At 41.2% G+C, this 26751-nt stretch overlaps 1 long non-coding RNA gene across 2 annotated transcripts; it reads right to left on the bottom strand.

Annotated features, from left to right (window-relative positions):
- Window positions 1-10830: 10830 nt before the first annotated feature.
- Window positions 10831-26116, bottom strand: LOC140848011 (uncharacterized). 2 transcript variants are annotated; one of them, XR_012128439.1, is made up of 3 exons: window positions 25991-26116; window positions 18533-18624; window positions 10831-13147 (listed from the first exon to the last, which is right to left on the bottom strand). It is a non-coding gene; the product is annotated as an uncharacterized lncRNA (long non-coding RNA). The 2 variants fall into 2 exon arrangements; XR_012128438.1 differs by having other exon boundaries at window positions 25893-26017.
- Between the last annotated feature and the right edge of the window lie 635 nt (window positions 26117-26751).

Genomic DNA, 26751 nt, shown 5'->3' with positions numbered 1-26751 from the left:
TTTTTTTGTGGCTATAAACCTTTTTCCCTCTGTTCAGAACACATGCCCTCAGACCTCAACTTTTCGAATTCTCTGTAGTGACTCCCATTCTCAGCACCTGTCATGGCCCCTGAGTTTCTTCCTCTGGAGTACATTTGCGTGTTTCCAAAGCCAGGGCCGAATCTTCTCGTGTCTCCTTCTTAGAGTGTTTAACACGTGCCTGGGATAGTAGCTGTTGGAGAATGGGCTTGATCTCTTCTATTCATGTGTCTCTTTGTGAGTCTCTCTCTCCTACTATACCTCTCATCTCTACCACCACTTCCTGGCAAGCCAAGCCTTTCTCTTCCCCCTGTCCCACTGGCTTTGCACTAGCTCTTTTCTCCTTATAATCAGCTAGGTTAGCATTGAATCCCCACCCTGATAGGGTGAATTTTTCCTTATGCTTCTTATAGGCTGAAGTCTTTGGCTCACTCATTTGCTGACTTGGGGTCTGAAAGCTTAAGGATGCTCTTTTTAAGCCTTTCTTAGGAGTGTCTTCTCTGAAAACAGCTAGAAAATCCAACCAGAAGAAAGAATTGACTTTTCAGTTGGTCCTGGGCTTTGGACAGTTAACTTCCTACCAGCCATCCTACCAGTGCCGCTCAGCCACAGTTCATGTTTGGAAGATGCGTCTTTCTGAGATATGTCAGCTGAAATGACTCTTGTCAAAAAATGATTGATGCATTATCTGCATTTTGAAAATACATAGATAAGAAGAAGTGAGGCTTTTGAAAAGCCATAAAGCTTTGAGGAAGAATGGATCTCAAGTGATGTGAGCATGCAACTGCAGTTAAGAATGCCATAACACATTCATCAGTGAGAACTATATTATAAATATTCTACATGTCAAGCACTCTACCAGGTACTATGGGAACACTGATAAATAATATCATGTTCTGGCCTTCATGGAGATCACAGCCCTGTAGGCCAGCTCGTCAGAGAGACCAACACTTATAACACAATGTGGGAAACCCCATCCTAGAAGCTGTCCAGTCGAGAGGCTGATTTTGCCCCAGAGCAGATCTAGAATCATTCTGTCATACTCAGTACAGATTTTCACCAAGTCCCTCTAGTCATTGTCTTCAAGGGAAACTGTCAGGTGGTATAATATCCCTCCCAGGCCTCCTGAAAGTTCCTGAAATTGAGGACAAGCTCTCTTGATACAAAGCTATTTTAAGCAATTGAGCAGGTAGAAAATGCTCTGGGATAACCGGGTAAGCACTAGTCGTAAGACTGCTTGAGGTACTCTGTAGGCCCAGAATTTGGGGGTGACTTGAGTGTGTGCACATCAGTGCTTTACCCCTTTTCCAGGGAGTTCCTAAGAGATTCGGAACACGTTGCCTTGCTGTGCAGCTCCCCAGCATCCCAGACTTCCACCGAATGCACAAAATCTTTGACATGAGCTGTAATTTCGTTTCTCCCTCAATTTCAGTAAAAAAAAAAAAAATCTTTCTTCTCTGTCTGTCAGGCGTGGTCTCCAAGCCCTGCTTCCTGGAGAAAATGTGATTGTTACTTTGCCCCTCCCCCCAACTTTGGTCCCCCTCTGCTGGAGAGGCATTTTGTGCAGAGAGGGACAAGTTTCTAAGCCCCTCCCAACCCAATCCCTTGTCACACATACCTGTTTCACGGCCTTGTCACATCAGGTTGTGACTTGCAACAAATGTAGATGCTGCTAGTGGCCGAATGATCCCAGGGTACTTCATTGGAAGCTGATCAGTGAAGAACAACCTGATTGAAAACGATCACCACATATCACCACCCTGCCTTAATGAATGTTTAGTTTTAAAGTATATAAGCTTGGATGCTAGACTGTGAAATTTTAAAAAAAGAGAAAAGGATGTAGGGGAACACTACTGTATATTCTCACCAGCCAGAATGAACTAACACTCACATTTGGCTCATTGGCTCCCAGTCATTTTTTTCTATGCATATTTTTACTTTTTAAATTATGCAAGCAATACATGTGAAGATTGTATTTACCCTTTACAAAAACATCTAGAGCAATTTTTTAAAGCTTGAAGCTCTAATTGAACCTCTATCCCTATACACAATCCTCTCCCAAACACCGCTCCACTCCAAATCCAGACACTGAGATATGTCAGCTGAAATGACTCTTGTCAAAAAATGATTGATGCATTATCTGCATTTTGAAAATACATAGATAAGAAGAAGTGAGGCTTTTGAAAAGCCATAAAGCTTTGAGGAAGAATGGATCTCAAGTGATGTAGATGAATTAGAGCATTATCTTTCTCTATCAGACATGCAAAACCACAGAACATATATAGAATGATTTTTCAGTTCACATATATGCTTTGTAATGCATGCAAGGCCCTTCCACTTTTTTTTTTTTAATTTAGAAGTACTATTTTGAGATCTTTTCTCGCTGTTATATGTAACCAGAGTTCACTTCTTTGGCCCTTTATTCCATCAAAGGTCCCTAGTACTTTTAATACATTCACTTTTGTTAAACATTTAGGATGTTTTCAGTTTTTCTCATTACAAACAATGCTACGAGGAATAGCCCTGCAATTACCCGGTCACAGGGTAAACATGTTTTTAGATTTGTATCCATGATCTGTGAGCATGTTCTCTGCTTCAGCAGTGGGCTTGAATATCCTCAGGAGATACAATTCCTTAAGTTACATATTGGCCCTATTATGTTTACCAAAATGGGAGAGTTGGTGGGATACGCCGTGAAACAATCAGGCTAAATTTCAGAGTAATTCAGAAATTTTGTGTGGAAACCTTAAAGAACTTCAACATTTTCAGTTATGATGTGTAGAACACTGACAGGCTAAACTCAGTTCAGGCTTCTGGGGGTAGGGGGTACCTCAAAATCACACACGTGTGCCATTGGAAAATGGTCCTTAGCTATCATTGAGTATGATTGGTTCCAAGGATTTTTAAAATAGCTGGTCCTTCTATTCATAGGAGATCCTACCAGGAAGCCCATTGCACAATCAAAGGGGAGCAGGGCTGCCCTGAGGAAGCGGGACAGACTGCCTGCAGCTCTCTGGTCAGCTGGGCCTGCTTCCGTGCATCCCTGGAATCAGCACCCGGCTGGCCCAGTCTCATCATTTTCATGACAAAGGTGATAGAGAAGTGCAGTCACCTCCTCAAGTGTTTTAGAAGTTTCCAGAATTTAGGACTGGCTTCCTTTTCTCTGCCATGCTTTTCTTTGATTCAAGACATTGAGAGCAATAACGTCTCCGTATCCGTTATCCAAGACGGTGCTAAGTGACATTCAGAGACTCTCTGTGTTGTTTTGGGCCTTCCACCGGAGGTAGGACTGTTTGTTTCACACCCCCATTGGTTTTGTGGAGCCCATGCTGACAGCACTCACTCAGCTTAGGGCGGTCACCCTGCGGCCCTCCCGAAACCCGCGACTTTACAAGGGGAAGAACGGTCTGGCCCCACTCATGGTCGCCCCAGGGCAAAGCTGCCGAGCCGAGGCGGTGTCCCCCGTCTGTGGGCTCACCGGGGCGTGATCAGTGAGCTGGCTCCTTTCTGCCCACCATACAGTAAACAAATGTAAATTTTAGAGAGAAAAAATTCTCCCCCAAATGTTTCAAATGCTATGTGTTTTAATCCCTTGTTGAAGTATGCATAATTTATAATTTGAGTATTATCTGAGGAGGGCTCTCCAGAGCTTAGTAAGAGTTCATTAAGATAATTAGCAATTGTCCCTCATTCTTTTTTTTTTTTTTTTAACTCCTAGACACTGGTCAGCTTTCAAGCCCACGATGGGGGTTCTGACCCGGAGTCTCTGGAATGCTGCACTCAGTAGCTTTCAGGGGCAGGCAGCCTATTAGTGATTCCCTGACTCAGCAGCATATCAATCTGCCATTTTAAATCAAGACTTCCTTTCCCGTAGGAGTCTCTGTGGCAGCCGGCGGAAAACCAAGGCCCCCCGCAGCGTCTAAGAAAGGGAGTAGCGCATGCCTATAAATGGAGAACTACCGGCTAACTACAAATAAAACTCCCTTGACTCCAAATCCTGCATGACAGCGCTTCCCAGAGGGTGTCCTGTGGTCCAGGCATGTGCCATAGATGGTTTACAGGCAGGGCAACCAAACAAGCAGGGACAGAGCTTTGGGCGAGGGGTCTGCCAGCTGGAGCCTTTGAGGGCGCAATCGCTTCACCTGTTTACGCGGTGTGCCGTGCAAATAGTAGCACTTGTTCTCACAGCATGAGCCATGGTGCGAGAGACGGGCACACCGGAGGATTCACCTGCGAAATCAAGTAGCGAGCAGGGGGGCTGGCTTTCCTGCCCAAGCTCCCGCCCTCCTCCGGGGCTGCGCTGCCCAGGGCTCCAGCTCTCAGTTCAGACACAGCCCTTCCTGGTGCATTCCAAAGACCTGCTTTCTTTCTGTGCTTTCACCTCCACCTAAAGGAGTTACCATCTCACAGAACCTGTTTTCAAATTTCAAACTCAGACTCATTCCTGTTCCTCAACCTCTAAAGCCCAGGGGAGGGATTGGAGCCCTTGAGTCTGACCTACCTTCCTCCTCCTCCACTCCCCTCTGCCTCTTCCCTAGTTCAAGTCCTCACCTGTTCCCTAGATAACTGGAACCCCTGCTCGGACACTTCCTCACCTCTCCCATTCACCTTCAATATTCTCCCTCAAAGATAGCACTTCCTTCCATAAAGACATCTCCAGACCCTACCTAACTCACAGAATGAAGTCCAGAGTCCCTGGCACAGTCATCAAGACCCTTCATAATCTTGTCTCACCCATTTTGAGGCCTCTTTTCCTTCCATGGAATTCTAAGAAGGTTGCTGTTCTTTTCATCCTTTAGCTGCTTTTCTCTGGCTACACTCTCTGCTTATTCCCCTACCCCTCTTCCCACAGAATGAAGGTTCTTTTCATGTAAAAGTGTAAATAACATGCTATCTTCTCTGTTGACTTTTCCATGACCCCCCAAGTCTTTAAAATAGTAAGTTCTTTTTCAGCATTCTACAACGTACAACTTTTGCCTTCAATTAATCTTTATCTTTTCCACTTGTTCTATATGTTTCCGGACTAATTATATCCTATTTACCCTATTTAACTGTAAGTTCTCTGAGTGCAGACACAGTCTTACATGGCTCTGTGTCCCTACAGTGATATTCACGGGCCCTTGTACCTGACAGGTGCCCAGCGCATGCTGGATGAACGGACACAGCATGATAAATCAGAGCTCTTGTGTGTAAGGCCTCCTGCTGCTGTATGTGGACTCCTTAGGGCAGGAGCTGGGTTACTTATCTTTGCATCCCCCAAGATGGCCAGGTGGCTAAGGACAGTGGCTTCCGTGAGCCTGCCTGCCTCTGGATCCTGAGTCTACCACTTTCTATCTTTGCACCTTAGAGCATATCATGAATTTCTCTGTGTCTCAATTTATACAACTGTAAAATGGAGCCCATTTATTCAACAAATACCTGTTTACTAGAGCTGGTGATATGGAGCAGAGGTAGCCAAGATAAGCAACACTCCTGCCCTAATGAAGCTTCCACAATTTGGAGAGAGTGAGACCATGGAGGGGGGTTTTCATATGTCCTAAAGGAAAACAAGCAAGGTAAGGGGAGGAGGGTGATGAAGTTGGCTGTTTCAGCTGTGGTGTTTAGGGAAAGCCTCCCAGAGACCTGACGACATGGAAGTGAGCAATGTGGATGTCTAGGGGAAAGCACTTCCAGCAAAGAGAATGCCAGGACAAAGGCCCAGTGATATCAGCACTCATATCAAGGTACTGAGAATTATGAGAATTAAATGAGTTAAGGCAGAATAAAAATGTTAGCTGGTTTACCTGGCATGATTTCAGGCACATAATGGCATCTTTATAAATGTTTATTAGATAAACATATGATTGATTAGGAAGAAAACTAACGTGCCAATATTTGCTGAGTTTCTAATCTGAACTACTGTGTTGGGTGCTTTCCAACATCTCTACAGGATCGGAACTGCTGAGTGCTATGGTTAAGTACCCCAGAGCCCAATGCCAGAGCTCATGGCTCCACTGCTCATTATGTGTGATCTTGAGTGATTTCCTTAATGTCTCTGTGACTCAGTTTCCTCAGTTATAAAATAGGGTTAATAACAATGCATTCTCCACAGAGCTGCTGTAAGAATTAAACGAGACGATGACTGTGAAGCCCTCACAAGAGTGCCTGGCATGTGTGTGCATCTCAACATGTTTTTGCAATCATTTTCTTACAGATGAAGATACCTGAGAATAAATGGCTAAGAAACTTGTCCAAGGCAACCCAGACAGTGAACAGTGGCAAAGAGGTACAAAGTCGAGTCTGTTGACTGCCAAGTCCATGTCCTTTCCTAGGTACACTGCATGCGGAGTGGGCTCACCGCAGTGAGGTATCAGCCGGGAGCATTTACGTCTTGCTCCGTCTCCTTGGGCTATGACCCGGATTATGGAATCAAGAATGACAATTGCTCAGCAGCATTTTTCTACGCTGGTTTTTTTGAATTGGCTCTGATCTTTAATTATGCCACATTTGCCTCCTCTGAATGCAGACGTAGGTTTCGGTGGAAGATGTCTATGTTTAGCCTCATGAAATCTCTAAAGCTTCAGGGCAAGTGTTGCTGATTCTCCTCTACCTCTTCAGTAATGTGGGATTTGTGCTCAAAGTCTTCTAGTTACTGCCCTTAAGTGTACCCCACGTTTGCTTTCTGGCTGTCAACGCATTTAGCTTTCACTCTCTGAACCACACCCACCCACAGGGAGGCACCCCAGGGTCTTAGCAAAGGGTTTTGTACCAAATCCCTTAATTCTGACATACATTATTTAACTCTATTCCTGATGACTTTCACCTTTAAATTGCAGTTTCACTGTGCTGTTTTGTCTCTGCAGATGGCAGACAGACCATTCTCTCTCCATCTGGAGCTGGCACTAAGGATATTTTTGGCTTGAAAATTCAATGAAGGAGAAAAAGAAGGGGAATTTGATTTCTGCCAGCCATTATCTTTCTTGTCCTCCTGAAATTCCTCCCCACTCACTCCTTTCCCCTCTAACTTGGTCCACGTGCATCAACTTCCTGTCTCCATGGGTTTGGAATTTGGGTTATCCCTGAGATGCAACTTTCTGGTGATTATTCAGAAAGAACAGAACAACAGAGAGAGAGGAAGGGAGAAAGAGAGAGATTTTGTGAGTACCATCATTTGAGAGAACAAATATCTCATGATAACACATTGCTTGTTCCAGATTGTTTTGGAGTTGGTTTATTCATCGGAAATGCCAATAGACAAACGGGGTATCATAAAAATGAATGTGGTATTTTGCATATTTACAAACAGGCCTGTATATGTTCTGGCTGTGAAAGCATCCACTTCCCGCCTACTCATTACAATGTCATTTGTCCCGGCAAATTGTCCTTTCATTAGAGTATTACAAAATGAGCTGCTAATTGATGGGGTAGGTTTGGTTGAGAAGGCTTGAATTCTAGAATGAGGAATGTGTAAGGGCCTTAGCAATACTCTAACCCGAGACCCTCATTTTACAGATGAAAACACAGAACTTGAGTGATTTGTTTTTAGAATTGTATTTAGCAACTGAAGAACATTAAGAAGAGCTGATTGAGTTCTGCCAGTCCATTTTCAGATGAGCAGAAATGAAGTAATTTTCTCAGAGTCATTAATTGAGTGAATGGTAGAGCATGAATAAGATCTCAGTTCTCTGAACATCTCACCCAGTGGATTTTCACTTAATCAGACTGCTGCAGGGGAGTCACTTAATGAGAGCTTTGGAGGAGGGGAAGGCATGTAAGCCCTGCCTCTCGGGGCTTGCCCTCTCTGGCCTGGTGCCAGTTGCAAGAAAGTCAGGAATGCCAATCAAATGAAAGAAACCATATTTTAAACAGCTCCTTCAAGAATGGATTTAAGTGAAAAACTCTAGAGATAGGTTTTCCTCAACTCACCGAAAGGGGAAGGCAAAACAATTTGAAGGAGAAAAGAAGACTCAGACTCAACCTGGAAGGCAGCAGATGACAAAGGAGTTAGGAACGGGGTGTGTCTGACGCAAAGGAGTAGGTGAGACGCAGGGTTAGGATACAAGGAAACAGTAGGAGTCAGGTAAGAGTCCGGAGGGATTGTAAAGGCCTGACTGCTGAAAGCCGGGAGGGCAGAAGGCCAAAGGGTTGAGTCCGTCCCTGAGTGATCAGCTTTTGCCCAGTTTTCCTTACGCTTCTGGGCAAACAGTAACGTATGCCAGGAACCTTCTAAACAATCTGTACAGCTGGGAACTGTTCAGTTCACCAATTTCTTGGAGGCATCGTTTCTCATGTTGAGCTGCCCCTCTCACCTGCACAGCCTGCTATTCTTAACTTTGGGACATACTTATTAGATTTCCCACTTCTGTCCAGTCCCATACAACTGATACCATATTTGTAGGGTTCTTGGCTTTTTTTAATTGAACTTCAAGATACCACTGCCTAGATCATCCTCAGGGCAAGAGGTACTTCATCTCAGTGCAGGACTAAAATGAATCAGGACAGTGAGTGTTTTTCTTCAGCTTGAGATAAGGAGTTTAGGGAGAACAGTTGTTTTGTTTCCTTAAAAGAGCAGTGAGGGCCTCGGTAAAGTGCAATGCTTTGTTATCTGACCTTAGACATTGTCAAAGAGCAGGTCATTGATTCCATTCTTCCCTCTATTCCGTATTGGAATTATACATCTGCTTCCTGTACCATGTGACCTTGCAGTATCCATTACTAGTAAATAAAACTATGGACATTAGACTTGGCCATGGGACTTAGTTTGAATGTTAATGGATTTGTGTTTGCATTGTGTTAAACACTTTGGCCTATTGTATTTCTGCTATTTGTGATAAGAACAAGTTCTGAGTAGGCACTTGTTCAAGAGAAAGGAGAATGAAGCTGACCTGAACCCATATAGCAGCCTGATGCAAGCCCGGCTAAGCCTAAATGAGATCAGCAGAAGCCCACCCAACCCACAGATCTGGCAGCAAGATAATCAATGTCTGTTGTTGTAAGCCACTGGGATTGCATGTTTCTTTGTTGTACCTCATTATTGCTGATCGACGTGGTACAAATTCAGTTGGAGGCACTGTGTCATGGAAGACAGTACAGTGGTGCAGAGCTTAGATCTGGAGTCAGCATGTTGGAATTGGATCCTGTTATTTATGAGCAATACAAACTTGAGAAAATCAGGAAACTACCCTGAGTGTTTTTTTCACTAAAAAAGGTAGATGATGAGCATTATAATCAATTGATCCTCATTATTACTAGATTCCATATTTTTAAATTCACCTAACTGCTAAAATTTATTTGTAACCCCCAAATCCAGACTTGTGGTGCTTGTTGCATCATCCGTAGACATGGCAGTGAAAAAAATTTGAGTCACCTGACGTGTGTGTTTCCTGCTGAGGCTGAATGGGACGATGCTCTCTGTCTTCTTGCTTCAGCTCTCAGACTGCAAACAAGTGTCCTATCTGTGGTCTATGTAGTGCCATGTTTTTTTCATTTTTTGTGCTTTTTGTTGGTACTTAACTTGACCCCTGTGTGAGGTGCTGAAATGCTCACTGTTATTTCTGAGCTCAAGAACGCTACTATGTGCCTTCTGGGGAAATTAAGTATGTTAGATAAGCTTTGCTCAAAGCTGAAGTTATAGTGCTGTTGACTGTGAGTTTGGTATTAATGAATCACAATATGCACTAAATCTTTAAACAGAAAGACACACGAAACTAGGTTAGGTATTGATCAGTTGACAAAAAGTGTTGTAATCAGAGGCTCACAGGAACCTAATTGTATTTCTTCCAGAAACAGCAGTTGAGTATTCACGAATTCAGTAACATTTACTGTGAATAATGAGAATTGACCTCCAATAAGAATAGAGTGCACTTACCTGGTAAGTTTCTTGTGAAAGTAAAATAAGATACTTAGAAAGCTGCCTAGAGTCTAGGAAATGCTTATAGATATTTATCTTTTATTTAATCATCCTCAACACTCTATATGATAATCACAAGAAAGTAAAAATTACATAAGTTGAAGTATACTATGATGGGCACTGTCATTATCATGTTTACAGATAAAGACTTCACTGATTTTGCAACAGGGAGGGTTTAAGATAGAAAGTGCCTGACCTCTAGGGCCAATATGGGGAGGAGAAAAGATGTCATCCAAAGATGAGATCAGCTGATGTTTGGAAAGGTATTTAGACCCTGTGACCATTATCATCATTACTTGGAAAACTGAAAAGGTTCGGTCCCCTGGCTTATTTCTTAAACACTCTGCCACAGTGGTTGAGGGATCTTAGTCAGTGGACGTTTGGGGAAGGCCACAGTGACTGGAGGGAGCCAGGGGACTTCATCTCTGGCATTTTCTGCACAATGCAGAGATAGAATTGTCACAGTCTGCTCCTGACAGTTCCACAGGACTGAAGGTAACAATCACAACACTCACCTCCTCAGAGATGACTAGTGCAATCACTGCCGTGCACATTTTCAGAAGCAGAAGCCTGAGGGGTGCTAGTGAGTTCCATGAAAGATTTTTTTTTTAATCATTACAAAACTTTGTTGAGGCATAATTAGAGCATAATTTTCTTCATGTTTCCTGCACTTAAGGTTCATTGAGACTCTTGGATCTGTGATTTTAGAGTTTTGATCAAATTTGGAAAAATTTCAACCCTTATAAAATGTCATTGTTTTTCTGTCTCCTCGGCCCCTCTTGCCCCTGTTGGGATGCTTGAAGTTGTCCTACTGCTCAGAGATGCTGTGCTCATCTGTTTTCCTCTTTACCTCTGTTAGATTTTAAAACAGTGTCTAGGGCCATGTCTTTGAGTTCACTCATCTTTTCCTGTGCAGTGTCTAATCTGTCATTGACCCAACCAATGTATTTTCTTCTCACTCACTGAAACGTTCCCTTCTAAAAATTCAATTTTGAGCTTTTAGAAATATCTTTCATATCTCCACTTAGCTTTCTGAATATATGGAATATAGACATAATAACTGTTTTGATGCCTTTTTGTGATTATTATAACATCTTTGTCAGCCAGTTCTGGGTCAATTTAGATTGATTGCTTTTTCTCTTCATTATGCGTTATATTTTCTTACATTTTTTTTGTATGGTTGGTAATATTTTATTAAAGCCCTAGCATTCTGATTTCACCTTGTTGAATACAGCACATTTTTGTATTGCTATAAATTCTTGAGTTTTGTTCTGGAACCAATAAAGTTATTGGAAACAGATTAATTCTTGTGGCTTTTAAGAATTGTCGCATGGGATGGGACTGGTTGTTTGGCGTCTGGTGCTAAGCATTCCCCGCTGCTCAGGCAAGCACATTCTGTGTACTCTATCCAATGCCTGTCGGTCCTGAGATCTTCCAGGCTGGCTGGGTGTTCGATGCACTATTCCCAGCCCTGTGTGCATGATGTCACTGTTACCTTTTATCCTTCCAGGTGATTGTTTTCTTGGCCTCTGGTAATTTCTTCACACACACGCACTGGCCAGTACCTAGGTGCAGACTTGAGGGGACTCCTCTGGAGTTTTCTCTCTGATCAGCCTCTCTCTTTTCTGGTACTCTCTCCTAAAAATTCAAGCCACCTTCATCTCCCCTGACTCCCAGCACTGCTTCCCCAACCCAACAAGGCCTTCTTGGTTCTAGAGTCTCCCTGTCCTTCTGTGACCTGGACACTCTTCCAGGGTAGTAGCCTGGGCTAATCATAGGGCTTACCCATCTTTATCTTCTCTCAGAATCACTTTCCTTCTGCTAGATGTCTTGAAAACTGTTTTTTTTCCCATTCATTAATATCTGTATCTTTGGTTGTCTCATGCAGGAAGGTAATTACCATCCTAGTTATATCATCTTGACTGGAAGTGAAATTTTTACATAAGTGTTTAAGACCCTGTTTCATAAGTTTCCCATAAAGCAGATATTGGGTAGAAGGAGCATAGGCTTTGCAAACACAAATGGGTTTACAGTTTAGCTTTACTGCTGTGAGGCTTGGGGAGGTAACTACATCTACAACTTCAGTTTCCTCTTCTGCAAAATGGGGATAATTATAGTATCTGTTCTATGGAGATGAAGGGGAGATTAACTGAGAATACATATGAAAAGCATCTAGGATAATTCTGTCAGAGTAGACACTGGAATGCCCATTTACTCTCCCCTTCCCTACGGCTATCATATTTTCCCTCTGCTCCTTCCTTCATTCTACCATTACCTCCAGCTCAACTTGTTTTATGCTTTGCATGTATCAGGCACTGTGTTACAGTGGAACAGGATTCCACCAGAAGCAAGTTAGATAGAAAAGCACAAATTGGTCATTTCCCCTCCAACCCTGGAATACAGACTCAAAAGAAAGGTAATACAAATTCTCATGCTGTTTGAGCATGTCAAGGGGAAATTGTATATTAAAACATATTTCAAACTGAGCACTTAAAATGGCCATACCTAACAAAGCCTTTCTATTTCACAATTTAAATAAATTTGCTACTTTAAAATGCTAATATGTTTATTTTAAAGTGTGTGACATATTTGGGGTAACAGTCTTCTGATAGAAATATTGAACTCTGGAGCACATCCAATTATTTCTCAAGTCCTGTTTGTAACACCAAAATCTCGAGAAATAAGAATAATTAAAAATAAACTGCTTCCATGCCAAAAAAAAAAAGAAGAAGAAAAAGAAAAAGAAAAACTCCTGGTATCTTGACAGCAAGAGAATCCACTGGCTTTTTGCCTCACTGAGAATCAAGAATCCAGTTAAACTAAGCAATTTCAAAGCACTTAATTAAAGAACATTTTTTTAATTGAGTTACAAAATAGGCTGATAAACCTGAATAGGTTTGAAAATTGAGTTGAGAGGATAACAGTGCACCAGTCTCTTTTTTCAGTGGATTCTGTGAGGTTTAACAAGCCCCGGGTTTATCTTCCTCTGCCTAACAAAGTCATAGTTTACCAAAACAGAGTATCTCATGTTCAAATCATGTTGCCTTTTTGAATGAAATCAAATTGCCCTGGAGCCCACGATGTCACTGCTTCCAAGATTGCTCTCCGTGTTCAGGTCTGAGGAGGGTTCCTCCAGATCACTGCAGAATGCTCCAGGCAGCTGACGACACAGCTGAGACCAAAACCCAGTCAGGCCATTTCCCAGTCCAGTACTTTTTAGTTTATTTGCCTCTGTTTTCGCTTTTGAGGATGTAGAGAGAGAGGAAGGGAGGGAAGAAAAGAAGACTGAAAAGATCAATTTGTTTTTAGGATTTTTCCTTTGCATCCTTATTTACACACTTGGCACCATATTTTATTTGTAATATTTCAGCCCACTTTTTAACTTAATATGATAATAAAAACACTTTTAATATTGCTTATAAAATACTCATACACATCATTTTTAGTGGTTACATTCTGTTCTGTTACGTGTATGTGCCATTATTTATGGATTGAGTCATACCACACAGCCATTTCTATAGCTTAAATGTAATCAAAATTAGCACATTCATTTCTTTCAACCTTTAACTATCCACATCATGTTACAAGTTCTGTTTATAAATTAGCTGAAATGGATATGCTGAGGGAAATTTACATTTGATCCACTTCATTTTGCTGCCAATATCACTCCTGTGCTAGACTCTTACCAGTTCCTTGCCCAGGGAGCAGAAAGCCTTGTAGCCTGGGTCTCCAGGATGGGTGGTAGGGACCAGTGAGACTCCCTGCCCTCTGCCCAGGCCTTGGAAGAATGATGGAGGGTGGTTTCAAAAAGCCCAACACTGTCCTCATCACAGTTTGTGGATAAGCACCTTTGTGGGGTCTTGGCAAGGCCAGAGGACAAATTACAAGCATCGGACTCAAATGTTGCTGTATCTGTGCCAAGTTTGTCGTAAGTTGTATTGTTTTACCTGTAGCTTTTGTCTTCATCTGTTAGCATCTATCTGTCCAGCGTAACACTAACACCCTATGACAACTGGCCAGTTGGTACATCAAGCTATTGCCATTTGGAATTGGTTCCTTAAGACGGATTTCTGAGAGGAATTTCTGTGCTAACAGACAAAAACATTTTGAAGACTTTTTCTATGTGTGACCAAGTTAATTTCCAAAAGGACATTACCTGTGTTACACCTACCAACGTTGATCAAAGAGCTCATTTCTCCACATTATCACTAGGATTAAGTGGATCATTAAAAACTAAAAGTCTCTGTTAGGTCTCTTGGTGACCTGACCTACTTTGAAGACTTGATGGCTTCTCCACTTCATCAAACCATTCAGTCAGAAAGGGTAATTCCATTTTGCCTACCATCCCCTTCACAGTCTTCACTTTGCTGAGGGCTAAAATTTGGGGACAAACACCTGCACGGAATCAAGGAAGAACAGCTTGCCTTCTGTATTTTGCTTTTGGATTTTCAAATGGCCAGGTTTTTCTTTTAAGCATTGGAGTTGATGTTTCAAGGCAAAATAACAGCTTTACTTTTTACTATTACATATGAATTCATAAATGCCTGAGAGGTTAAAATTTTCCTTGCCTATAAATTGGGGATAGTGCAAATAGTCTTCAGGGTTGGAGAAAAAGTGTGGTGTCTTTAAATGACTTTGAGTCATTATTAGTAGCTAGTATTGGCCTTATCCTAATCACTCACACACATGTATTTTTCTGGATCGAATGAGCTATGAAATGGAAAAAAGCCTTGGAGAGAATGCACAAGGCTGGACTAGCTTCATTGTTTAGGAATTTAGGCAATAACATGGAGTAGTGGGAAGATTGGGGATTTGGAATGAAGTTGTCTTAGCCTCCATCATTGATTACCTCTGTGGCTTTAGAAACATTTCTTTTCTTTCTTGAGTCCCAGTGTTCTCATCACTGAGCACAGTGTGTCTGAGAAGATTCCTGAGCTAATGAATATAAAATACCTGGCACATTGGAGAAACAGTCAGTGGTGGGGGTAGGAGCACATATTTTAAGCACACAGATCTGAATTCAAATACTACTCCATTGGATTAATTTTTTAACTCTCTGGGATTCAGTTTCATTTGGTGAAATAATGATTCCTACACTTAAAGATGCAGTGAAAGATCAGAGGAGATAAGGTATGTGTCACATTTACCCCAGTGCTTGACATACAGTGTATGTTAACCGAATGGTAGTTGATCCGTATCATCAGATTTTCCCCCATTTTGCTTTTGCCAAGCACTTAGAATGTAGTCAGAGATTTCTTTTTCAATCCAGATATTAATATGTACCCCAATGTGTTTCCAAACCCTAGCTGCTTGTCAAAAAATGAATACTGTGTGCCACTTTGACCGACTGTCCTTTTCAGAGTGCCTTCCTGGTGGCAGGTTGTTTATCTGTATGTGTCACAAAAATAATAATAGATGCTAATCCTTAAGGCACTCTTTCTATTAACGATGTCTAACTGCTTGTATTCTAAAGCTGCAGTTCCTTTTAGGTAGTGTAAGCACTCTTAATTTCATTCCCCTTTTTACCATCTAAGTGTCTGACCTTGAAAATGAAAGGTTAACTGAAAGAAAAACTGTATGTATGTATATATGTGTGTGTATAAAGATAGCTATGTATAAAGAGAGATGATGAGCAGATAGAAAGATGATAGACATGGAGGCTCATTTAATTATCAGAACACAAAATTATAATGCCATAAAACCCTAGTCTTTTTAAGTTTATATCTTCTTTTTACATCTAGGACTCTATGCAAAGGCATAAGCTTCCTCTGCCAACTCCTGTCTAGCTAGTAAAAAATTTGGACTTGTCTTAATAGTTAACCTCCAGATCATGTGATGTAATTTCTGTAGGTTGGCAAAAACCAAGTAACAGTCCCACACGTCTGCCACTTAAGTAAGAGATATATTACTTTAACTAAAAGGGCACTTGTTTGAACAGAAATTCTACTAAACATCAAATTAAAACCAGGGATTTGCCTAAGGTCAGCTTTGTCTGTGTTATTCAGTCAAAATCTTCTCTTCAACTTCAGATTTAGCCTTTAGAAGGCTATACAACAATTTCCACTCTATTTCTTCAATCCCTGAACTTATTGTGAATGTATGAAATAAAACAACTCCATGAAAAAGCATTAGAAATAAAAATGTAAGTAAGGGGCCATCCGCTTAGATGAGCTTCTGCCCAGGATACGCCCCAGGCTCTTGCGTGACCTTCATCACACACGGTGGGAACCATAGTAGCCACAGCAATGAGGAGCTTTGGATCTGACCATGGACACTCTTGACCTCTGACTCCTCTGGTCTTGGGTGAAAAGTTGTGCCACAGAGCGTGAGATCGGATTTTTCAAGCAGGTGCCAGAAAGAGCAAGGTGATTAAATGCAGAGAGTGCAGTGTAGTCTCACTCAGTGAAATTTGGTCAGTTGGAAGAAGACAGGAGGCAGTCAACGTATCAAGTATTCCATTCCTTCCCACGAGCCTAACTAGGTATCTCCCATGTCAGAGCAACCGGCTGTGTTTCCTGGTAGAGATGGGATGGCTTCATAATTCACCAGCTTGGATTTCTTCCCTGCTTCCCTCCTTCACTTCCTTTACTTCTACTCTTGTTTGGTTGGAATCACATCTCTCCGTAATCAACATCCAAGCTTTGACTCAGGCTGTTTTCTAGGGAAACTGGGATAAGACAATTGGTTCCAAGGGTGCTCCTAGAGAGCAGACCTAAAGGTCAAGATTTATATTAAGATTGACTCTGTCTAGAAATAATAGGTACACCACTGGTGCAGGTACTTGCAGTGTTAAGAACAAATGGCATGTGATGGCATCATAATTACTAAAATTTTCATTTGTAGATAATGTGATGAGGTACAGGATGAAATCAAGTCACTGCAGAGTCAAATAGCTGCTGTATTAATCCATATAAAGTAAATTCTAATAAACATTATACAGGGTGGTAGTTCCTTTGGCCATCACTGGAGGCCTTGCAAGTAGAAAGCAGGCTTAACATAATTAGTTATCAGGACAATGTCTGATATGAAAATCAGAAGGCCGTCATGGCAGTTTTGTCTGCAGCCTCAGGGCAATGTGTTCAAAGATAATACGTCTTCTTTTGAACACTCAGTACAACTGTCCTTTATTGTCTTCAAGACAGCGATCAGAGCTAAGTCTCAGCACAAACCAACGAGGAAATTATAGTCACTTCTCCAGTAATAAATAGTCCACATCTCAAAAAGAACTGCAGGACATGGTTAATAGATGCCAATAGGAAAACATGTGGGAATGAATGTTGAGGGTACCGTACACAAGAGCATGGAATGTAATGTTGCAAAAGCAATAATTCACTGGCATGAGGGCACTAAGGTGTTGTTTGGGATTTGGTGTTCTGGGAAGGGCATCTCAAATTATCTCCAATAGTACTGTGCATAGCTCAGAAGGACTATGGACTGATTAATAGTAGTCAAAGTAGAGATTCCAGAACTGCCTCCTTGTGCTACTGGAGAAGGATTCAAAAGGCTTAGAGAGTTAGGAGTGATAGAATGGATTTACTACACAAGCTGAGAATCCATCACTTGAGTATATTCCCTAGAAGGCCAGAGCACACCTTTCTCATTAGGGCGAGGAATGCGCTGGTGAAGGGGCTGTTAGCATCTTTGAGACCCTGGGTAGTGGCTCACCTCTACAGGCCATGAATTTAACCCCAATGTCTTACAGATAATAGGATTCTGGACAAGCAGAGACCAGGCTTTAAGACTTAAGCATCATAAGCAATGTAGATCAAAGGATCTAAAGTTAGAGTAACAGTAACAGTGTGCTGACCCACAGGAATGTATGGCTACAGCTAACACAACACAGAATTCCTGGAAGGAGATAGGTGGTTACCTAATAAGGTATTGCTTGAGTTCCAAAACCAGAAGAAATTAGATCTAGTGAGCAAAGGCTGACATCAGCCACCAAAATGGAAAAATCACCGAATCTTATCCAGGTCCCAGGCCTAACTTAGTTTACAGACCTATAGCCCATTGATCAAACGGGAGGCCAGGTCCACTTGAAAAAGGATCCTGTGGTGTCACCAAACTTATCTATAATGAGTATTCTTCCAGTCCCTCCCCAGAGAAACCTGTGTCTGTCCCAAAGTGAGTATGCAGTGGGGAAGTGAGCAATCAGACTTTTGAAAACAGATATGAGGTCTAAATTGATACACATAGCAGGGAAACTAAAAAGCCATATTAGTCCTCCAGTTAGAGTAGGACTTAGGATTTATACAAGCTAAGTGGTGAATTATCTTGCCTATTGCCTTTCTCAAAGTAGATCTAATGGGTCCTCATGCTCATACCATGTATGTCCACTCATCACCCTGTACTTGTTTGCCTGCTCTCCAAATGAATAATTAGGAGTGTGCACATGCAAACACACACACACACACACACACACATACACACTTAGCAGCAATCAGTACTCTTCCTCTGGTTCCTAATTGATAAGATATTGACATTGTGATAGGGACACCAAGTGGAGCCCTTGAAATTGCCCCTGCATACATACCAAAATAGCAAATCAGAAGCAATATCTAATTCCTGTTTGGCTGATATAGAGATCAGTGCCTATGGGTATCACATCCCCCAGCCATCCATTACCTGCAGCTTTAGCTGTGGTGGAGAGCTTCTAGGTACAAGGATGTCATCCCACTTCAAAGAACTCTCATGCTCATTCCTTGCACAGATGAAGCCTGGAAATGGGGAACACAAGGAGTCAGCACACCACAATCGCCATCAACCTGTGAGCATGGGTATAAGCGGGCAAACATCCTGGCCTCTCACATTCTTTGGTGGGAAAATTCTGAAGCTTATTCTACAGAGTTCATTAGTCAGTTCCTAGAAAGATTAACCACCAGGATCCCACAGTAGCTCAATAACACAAAATTTACTGGCTTTCCCTCCTTTCACACCCACTTCCTCCACTACCTCACTTTTAATTCCCAAGATCACTTCCCAAATAAAGTATTTGATCCCAGCCCCTTGTCTCATGCTCTGCTTTTGGTGAGATCCAAGCTAAGACACTGCTGCCATCAAAGATGAATGGCCCATGAGGTCGTGGTCTCCCCATGTCCATTCAGTTCACCTTAAACGAGGCCTGCTCTACCATGGTAGATGTCAGTGGTCTATTGTAAGAGAATCAGGTGGTCTTTGGTGTAGTGGCGGTGCTGGAAGCACTGTCCTGACCAGACACAGGCAGCACAGCCTCCAACTCTTTCTCTGCAGCTACTGATTAGGCAAACACTGATTCCCCTCTATGCCAATTAAAAGTGAGTATGGACAGCAAACAGACTTTACGCAGCAAGAAGAGCAGTATATGCTCACTTTCTTGCCTCAAACTATGGAGGATACATACAGGTCCAACAGGGTGGGTTCCTACCCATCCAGCCTGATTCATGTACTGCCAGGAGCAGACACTGATGCACTAATTATAGGACCATTCTTCATGGAGATCAGCCAACCAACTGATGGCATGTGATTATATTTGATCCCTTCCACAATGGAGTGTTAATTTTCTTTACCAAAAGGCATACATATTCCATATATGGAAATTCAGGAAGGTTAATAAATACCCTTTGCATGACCATTGATAAATGATAGACAAACAGACAAGAGAGAACCACCAAATGAACTTCTTTCCCTTCTTTCTTTGAAAGGACTAGTTAAAAGGAGGCATGTGTTGATTGGGCCTGATTGAGGTGTTCTGTATGACCAAATAACTGATGACGTATTTTCACTGAGCTGTGACTAGCTCATAGATGGACCCACTTATATTTGCTTTGTACCTTTTTCTCTGATCACTTAACTATTCCTTCAGTCTCACTGCTCTGATTCATATGTCTCAGTAAAGCATTAGTATGTGAAGTTTCCCATAGGCTCTGTTTTCTAGGGAACCTAGACTGGGTCAGTTCCTTCCTTAATGAGTGCACAAAGCCTCACACTAAGAGTTTATTCAATAAAATGTTTCCCCATTGCCAACAAAGTCTTTATGTTCATGACTCAAAGAGGATGTAAGCAAGTAGTTAAATCACTTAAAATCATAGCAGATAGCAAGCGTAAAGGCTTGGAGGGAGCGTTTGACCTATGTCTTCAGAGATAGCAAATCAACAAAAAACCTGGCTCCAAAAATGTCCTAAAAGAAAGCAATAATTCATTCAGTTTCATAGGGTATAAGGACATAAGAAGCAATCTGACATCTGACAGTGCCTGGGCATTATTTTTCATGAACATTTACAAATAAAAATAACACAATTTTTAAAGACAACCAAATTTTAACAATGAAATAATAATAACTTTAAAAATTAAATTTAATATTTAATCTTTCATCCTGCAAGATGAGGTGGTGATACTAGCCTCTGGCTTTGGTCTTGGCCAGAGAGTGGTTCTTGGTCCTTTGGCAGTTGTCCAGCATGAATATTTAAGGCACCTTTACAAGTTTATCCCTTTCTTTAAAGGCTGCTGAATAGCATTTGTTAAGCATACAATATAGAGGAATCTGGAGTTTAGCTAACAATATTCATAGTAGTAGTAGTAATGACTAGTTAAATGTATTGAACACCTACTTTTTACAGGCACTCCACTTATCACTTTAAATGCACAATTAAGTTTAATCTTCATCATAATATCTTTGGGAGAGTACATGGCATACCCACTTAACCAATGAGAAAACCAAAGGACAGAAGTTTTAAAAAGTTATTCAGTGACACGCAGCTTATTAGTGGTAAATAGAGAAATGACCTTGGGTCAGTCGACCCTGATCAGATGCTCTTTACTCTTTATAATAGTGAGTAATTTTTGAGGATTTATTCTGTACCAGGCAGTGTTTCATGATGCTTTTCATGTTCTAAATACCAACAAACAAAAGAGATCGTTATTGTAGTGATTCCTATGAGACAAATGAGGAAATCAAGGCGCTGAGAGGTAAAGTAATTTGCCCATCGTTAATGAGAGTGAGGGGACTCAAGGGACCCTAAATCTGGGACCTTATCAGTTGTCCACTTTCTCCATTCCCAGTCATGTATGAAATGTACCTTTAAGGATTGCTATAATTGATCAGTGTAACATATTTATTTTCCAATTGTGATCTCAATCATTCTCCACAAATCCTCTGCCGGCACCATAATGTCTTCCGCTGAATAATCCTTCAAATTTTTATGTGTAGGGACACTTAGGACAGATAGCCCCACCCACAGTTAGGGCCTCACATCAATAAGCAGCCTCCTAAAGAGAATGGTTTCATAACAGGAGCATTTTTTGAGGCTAGGTGTTCTACATATCATATGTACAGAGGATGAAATGTTCTGATGCTGTCCCAGAGAAAAAAGGTGAGGGTGAAAAAATCATTTCTTAGAAGGTAAGACAGAGCTGGCTTCTGTCACTGCAGAATGGATAAAAGGAAGACAGCTTCAGGCTGTAGCTTATTTTCTTTTTCAAAGTTACTGACTCCCTTAAAAAAAATAAGCCCTGTGTCATTATCATTTCATCAGAACTACTTAACCTAGTTGGATCACTGTGGAAGATAGGCAGTGACTAAAAATTCAGGTTCAGTCCAGCTGATTCAAAAGTCTCATTAACCTTTTCAATGCTTGAAATACTTGAGAAGGTCCACAATTTAAGATTCTATGAAACGAAATGGGATATTTACATAACAATACATATTCTTGCGGCAGACAGATTCTTAGAATTTTTTACGTGAACATATGTGAACTCAACACAACAACAACAAAAAAATGGAAATATAATGGCCACATGATTCTAGTGTTAATTAACAATGCACTATAATGGTTAGGACAGGCTAATGTTAGCATCTGCAACCTACACACTGCTAAATCCACACAGTCAAGTTCTCCACTAGTTCAAAGGCTATAATTATGTATATTCATATTTTTATGATTTATTCTATAAAAATCTTATGGAATGATATTTGAATATGCTTTTATCCCATTTTGAAGCTAAGGTATAATTTTCATGCAGTAAAATTTCTTTTTTTAGTGTTAAGCAAGTTTTGAGAAGTGCATACCGTCTTTTAAGCACAACTTAAATCTAGATATAAAGATATAGAATGTGTCTGTCGCCTCCATTAGATCTACCCTGCACCCCTGTGTGGTCACCTCGTGCAGTCTCCCTGCTCTGAATCACACCTCCCTCTCACCCAGTGGTCACATAAATGGAACATGCAGTATGTAAACTTTTGAGACCGGTTTCTTTCACTTAGACTAATGCACTTAAGACACCTCCAGTTGTTGCATGTTGTTCTTTCCTTCTACTTGGTGAGTAGTATTCCATTGTATGGATGTGCCACTGTTTTTGCTCCATTCATCAGTGGAAGGGCATTTGAGGGTTTCCAGTTTTTAGCCATCAATAACAAAGCCATTACAAATACTGACATGACATTTTTTGTGTGTGAATGAAAGTTTTCATGTCTCCCCTTTAAACACCCCAGAGTGGATTGGAGTTGTATGGTCCATGCATATTTAACTATATAAGAAATTGCCCAGCTTTTCCCAAAAGGGCAAACTATTTTGCACACTTACCATGTGGCTGGATTAAAGTCAGAGAGGGAGTGGAATAGAAAAATGTGGTCAGAGAAGTAATAGGGAATGGTGTGCAGGGTATTGTCAGCCATTGGAATTTAATCTGAATGGAATTGAAACCATTTTGGTTTCAGTTGTTTGAGCATAAGGAAGATGTGAATTAACTTCTATTTTAAGAGGATGACTATAGCTTCTATATTGAGACTGGACAGTTGAGAGATAATAGTGTAAACAGAGAGACCATTAGGAGACTGTTACACTAATTAGGACATAAACAGATAGTGGGTTGAGTAAGTGTATTTACATTGGAAAATATGAGAAGAGCTAGGGTTCTATATATATTTAGAAGAAAGAGAAAAAAGGATTTCCTGATGGGTTGGATCTGGTTGTTTTATAAAAAAGAGAAGTGAAAAAGTGAAAGTTCTTCAAGCTGAAGGAAAAAGACAATAGAAGAAAATTGCCAGACATAAATAATAGAGTATGCTGGAAATACCAAATATGTGGCAAATTAGAAGACATTTATTAAAACAGAAGTTAATAAAAAGTAAAAATAACAATGTATTGTGGGATTTATAAAATATGTAGAAGTAAATAGCACAAAGGACAGAAGGGGGTAAATGTAAGCTTACAGAATAGATTCTTACATTATGCATGAAGTAATAGGATTTATATGAAATTAGATTGTGATAACTTGAAGATGCATGTTATAAACTTGGAGCAATGGTTCACAAAGTTAAGTCTTCTTAAATCTGATGAGGGGTATTTGAAAAAAGCCTGTAACTAATATCATATTTAATATTATCCCCAATTCAGGCAAGGATGGCCACTCTCAACACTGCTGTTCAAAATTATCTGTCAGTCCTAAGCAAATTAGATTATGGGGTTACTTTTCAGCCTGAAACAACTAAAAGCCAGACAAGACATATACAATTACATACGTATACATGTATATGTATGTGTGTCTACATGAAATATACTTTATACATAAAGACACACATAGGTTAAAAGCATATAAATAAAAAAAGGATAAAAAAATTTAAAAACATGCCAATATTAGTCATAAGAAATCTGCAGTGCCTGCCATGATTTTAGAAGAAAGAATATTGCCAGAGATAAAACAAACATCATTTCATTACAAGGACTCAATTCATCAAGGGGAAATAACAATCCTAAATATTTGTGAACCCAATAATAACACAGTTTTTAAATATAGGAATCAAAAAGCCTAATAGAACTGAAATTAAAAATAGACAAATCCATAACCATGGTCAGTGATATCAATACCCTTTCACAATAATTGAGAGAGTGAATAGATTGGAAATCAGCAAAGACATAGGAAACTGTCCATCTATGTCAACAAACTTGACCTAATTTATGTTATAGAATACACCATCCAACGACAGCAGGATACACATTCTTTTCAAGTGCACATGGAACATTTATTGCAATAGATCCTATTCTGTGCTACAACAAAAGTCTCAATAAATTTGAAAGAACTCAATTAATACAAGGTATATTCTCTGACCACAATGGAATTAAATTAGAAATTAATAATAAAGTTTTCATTACAAGGAAAAAAATGTAACTATATATATATATACATATAAAATCATTACATTGTATACTTTAAACTTATGCAATGTTATATGTCAATTACATCTCAGTAAAACTGAGGAAGAAAAGAAGTCAATAAAAGATCATTGGGGGAGAACAAATCCAAAACATCTGAAAACCAAAGAATGTTTCTAAATAGTTGGTGGACCAAAGACAAAATATAAGAGAAATTACAAAGCGTTTCTTGAACTTAATGAGAATGAAAACACAACATATCAAACTTTGTGAGATCTGTTAAAGTAGTACTTAGAAATGTATAGTGCTATATTCCTACCTTAAATCAATGATGTCTACTCCCACTTTAAGAAAACAGGAAAAGAAGAGAAAATTAAATGCAAAACAAATAGGAGAGAGGAAGTAATAAAGACCAGAATGGAACTCAATGAAATAAAATTCAGAGAAACAGCAGAGAAGGTCAATGAAACTATAAGCTGATTCTTTGAGAAGATTAATAAAATTAACAAATTTCTAGATATATTTATCAGGAAAAAAAGAGAGGAGATACAAATTACTAATATCAGGTAGTTACAACTAAAAATCTGGACTATATATACATACGGAGAAACATATATAGAGACCAATAGCTATGGACCCAAGGAAACAGATGAGTTCCCTGTATTTCTTTTGACTTGCAGCTGTGGAAGCTGGCCACCCCAAAAAGCCAATGGGAACAGAGCAAAAAGCCCCACCAAGAGTCTTCTCTCTCTATAAAGGACCAGGAAAGGGCAGCCCAGCAAGACAGAGCACTTTCAGACAGCAGAGTGGAGCCTAGACTTCTACTCTCACCCTCCTGTAACAGATGCCCCATCCCGTTAGAGTGGTGCCAGGGAATGCGGGGTGCAGCGCTGACACTTCCCCCACCGGGCAGTAATGAGGCCCTCACCCCTCCAAGGCATCGATGAAGAGCGTGGGAACAGTGGGGAACCTGGACGTCCAGGTGGAAATGTTCTATATCTTCACTACATCAAGGTCAATATCTGGTTCAATCTTATTTTACAGGATGTTTACATAGGGGGAAACTGGATAAAGAGCACACGGGATTTCTGTATGACATTTTACAACTGGATGTAAATCTATGATTATCTCAAAATAAAATGTTTTAAAAAAAAGAATACCCTGTTATTAAGAAAATAAATCCTTATCAATTTTAATAAGGAAATTCAGTTTTCATTAAAAATAAATATAAGAACCCAACTCCATACAAAGAAAACTCCAGGCCCACATGGCTTCGGGGTGATTTCTACCATACATTTGAGAAAGAAGCATTGTCAGGTAGACAAACTCTTCCAGAAAATTGAAGAGAAGGGAATACTTTCCAATCCATTCCTGATACCAAACCAGACAAAAATCTACAAGCCAACATCCCTCATGAACATATACGAGAGTATAAAAGGCAATAAAAATTAGCAGACTGTTGGTACATCCATGTTGATGCTACCATGTGGATGAGTCTGAAAATAATGATGCTGAGCAAAAGAAGCCAGACAAAAAAGAACTCGTTTGAGCAGGCGGAAGTGGGGGAGGGGCGGCGGGCACCCGCGCTCGCCGCTGTCCCGGCGGCCGGGGGCAGCCCCTGCGGGGGCGACCGCTCGGGCTTCCAGGTCGGGCGGGAAGTTCCCGGCCCGCATCCTTCCTCCCCGCGACGAGCCGGGCTCCGGCAGCCGCAGCCGCGCGCTCGTACCCGCGCGCTCGGATACACTTGCCGCGCCCCGCCCGCCGGCGCAGCCCGGCCGCGGGGACCCGCTCGCGAGCCCGGCCCACGCGCTCTTGCTGCTCCCCGACTCCCGCGCAGCCCCGACGCTGCGGACACGCACCCGTCCACCTGGCCTGCCACGCTGCTGCGCGCACATCTCCAGGACACAACCGCAGGGGAAGAGAGCCTGGGGACCCGCCGGGGCGGGGAGGGACTGACCCGGTGCCGCCCATCGGGGCAGGTGCACTGCGACGAAGGCCTCTGGACCCTGGGACTCACCCCGCGGCCCCCGATTCCCGGCCCCGGGACTGGATAGAGCCGCCGCCCAGCCTTCCAGAATTCCAGACACTGAAGTACAAAGATGAAGGGACTGAGGTCATACAGCAAGTTAAGTGACGGAAGTGGAATCTGAACCCAGAGAGCTGAGGTTGCAGGACAACCAATTAACCTGAATTCCAAGGAACCTCCAAGAAGATATGGGACGCAGGCCCTGGCACACTTGAGAAGCAGGAGGAGGAGGAAGAGGTCTCTGTGCAAACAGGTTGGAAGAATTCAGCTGCAATGTTTACTGAATTACTAAGGGCCCAGTGTGGCTAGCCTGAGCGTACAGAAAACACTGGAGTCACAGACACGTGAAGTCATCACAGAAACAGCAAAGCCCAAAGCCAGTTCAACTCCAGACAAGACTAAAGGCTCCACACTAATGGCCTGAGAAAAGAGAGAGGTGACAGTTTCCAGAAAGGTAAATAATGTTTACCTCAATGTTACTGTTCTACATATTATGTCCAGAAATCAATATAAAAATTATACACACACAGAAAGCAATTTTCAAAAAAATGAAAACCCTTATTGTCAAGAGATAAAACAACAACCAAACAGAATCAGACTTCAGCACCAGATAACTCTGTGGAGTTATCTAACAGAGAATTTAAAACAGCTCTAAAAATATATTGGAAAATATGGGCAACATACATAAACAG

This window comes from Manis javanica, chromosome 2, assembly GCF_040802235.1.
Source record: "Manis javanica isolate MJ-LG chromosome 2, MJ_LKY, whole genome shotgun sequence".
Classification (NCBI taxonomy): Eukaryota; Metazoa; Chordata; class Mammalia; order Pholidota; family Manidae; genus Manis; species Manis javanica.
Note: the sequence above shows the minus strand (reverse complement) of the source record. Positions and strands in the feature narration are given on the sequence as shown.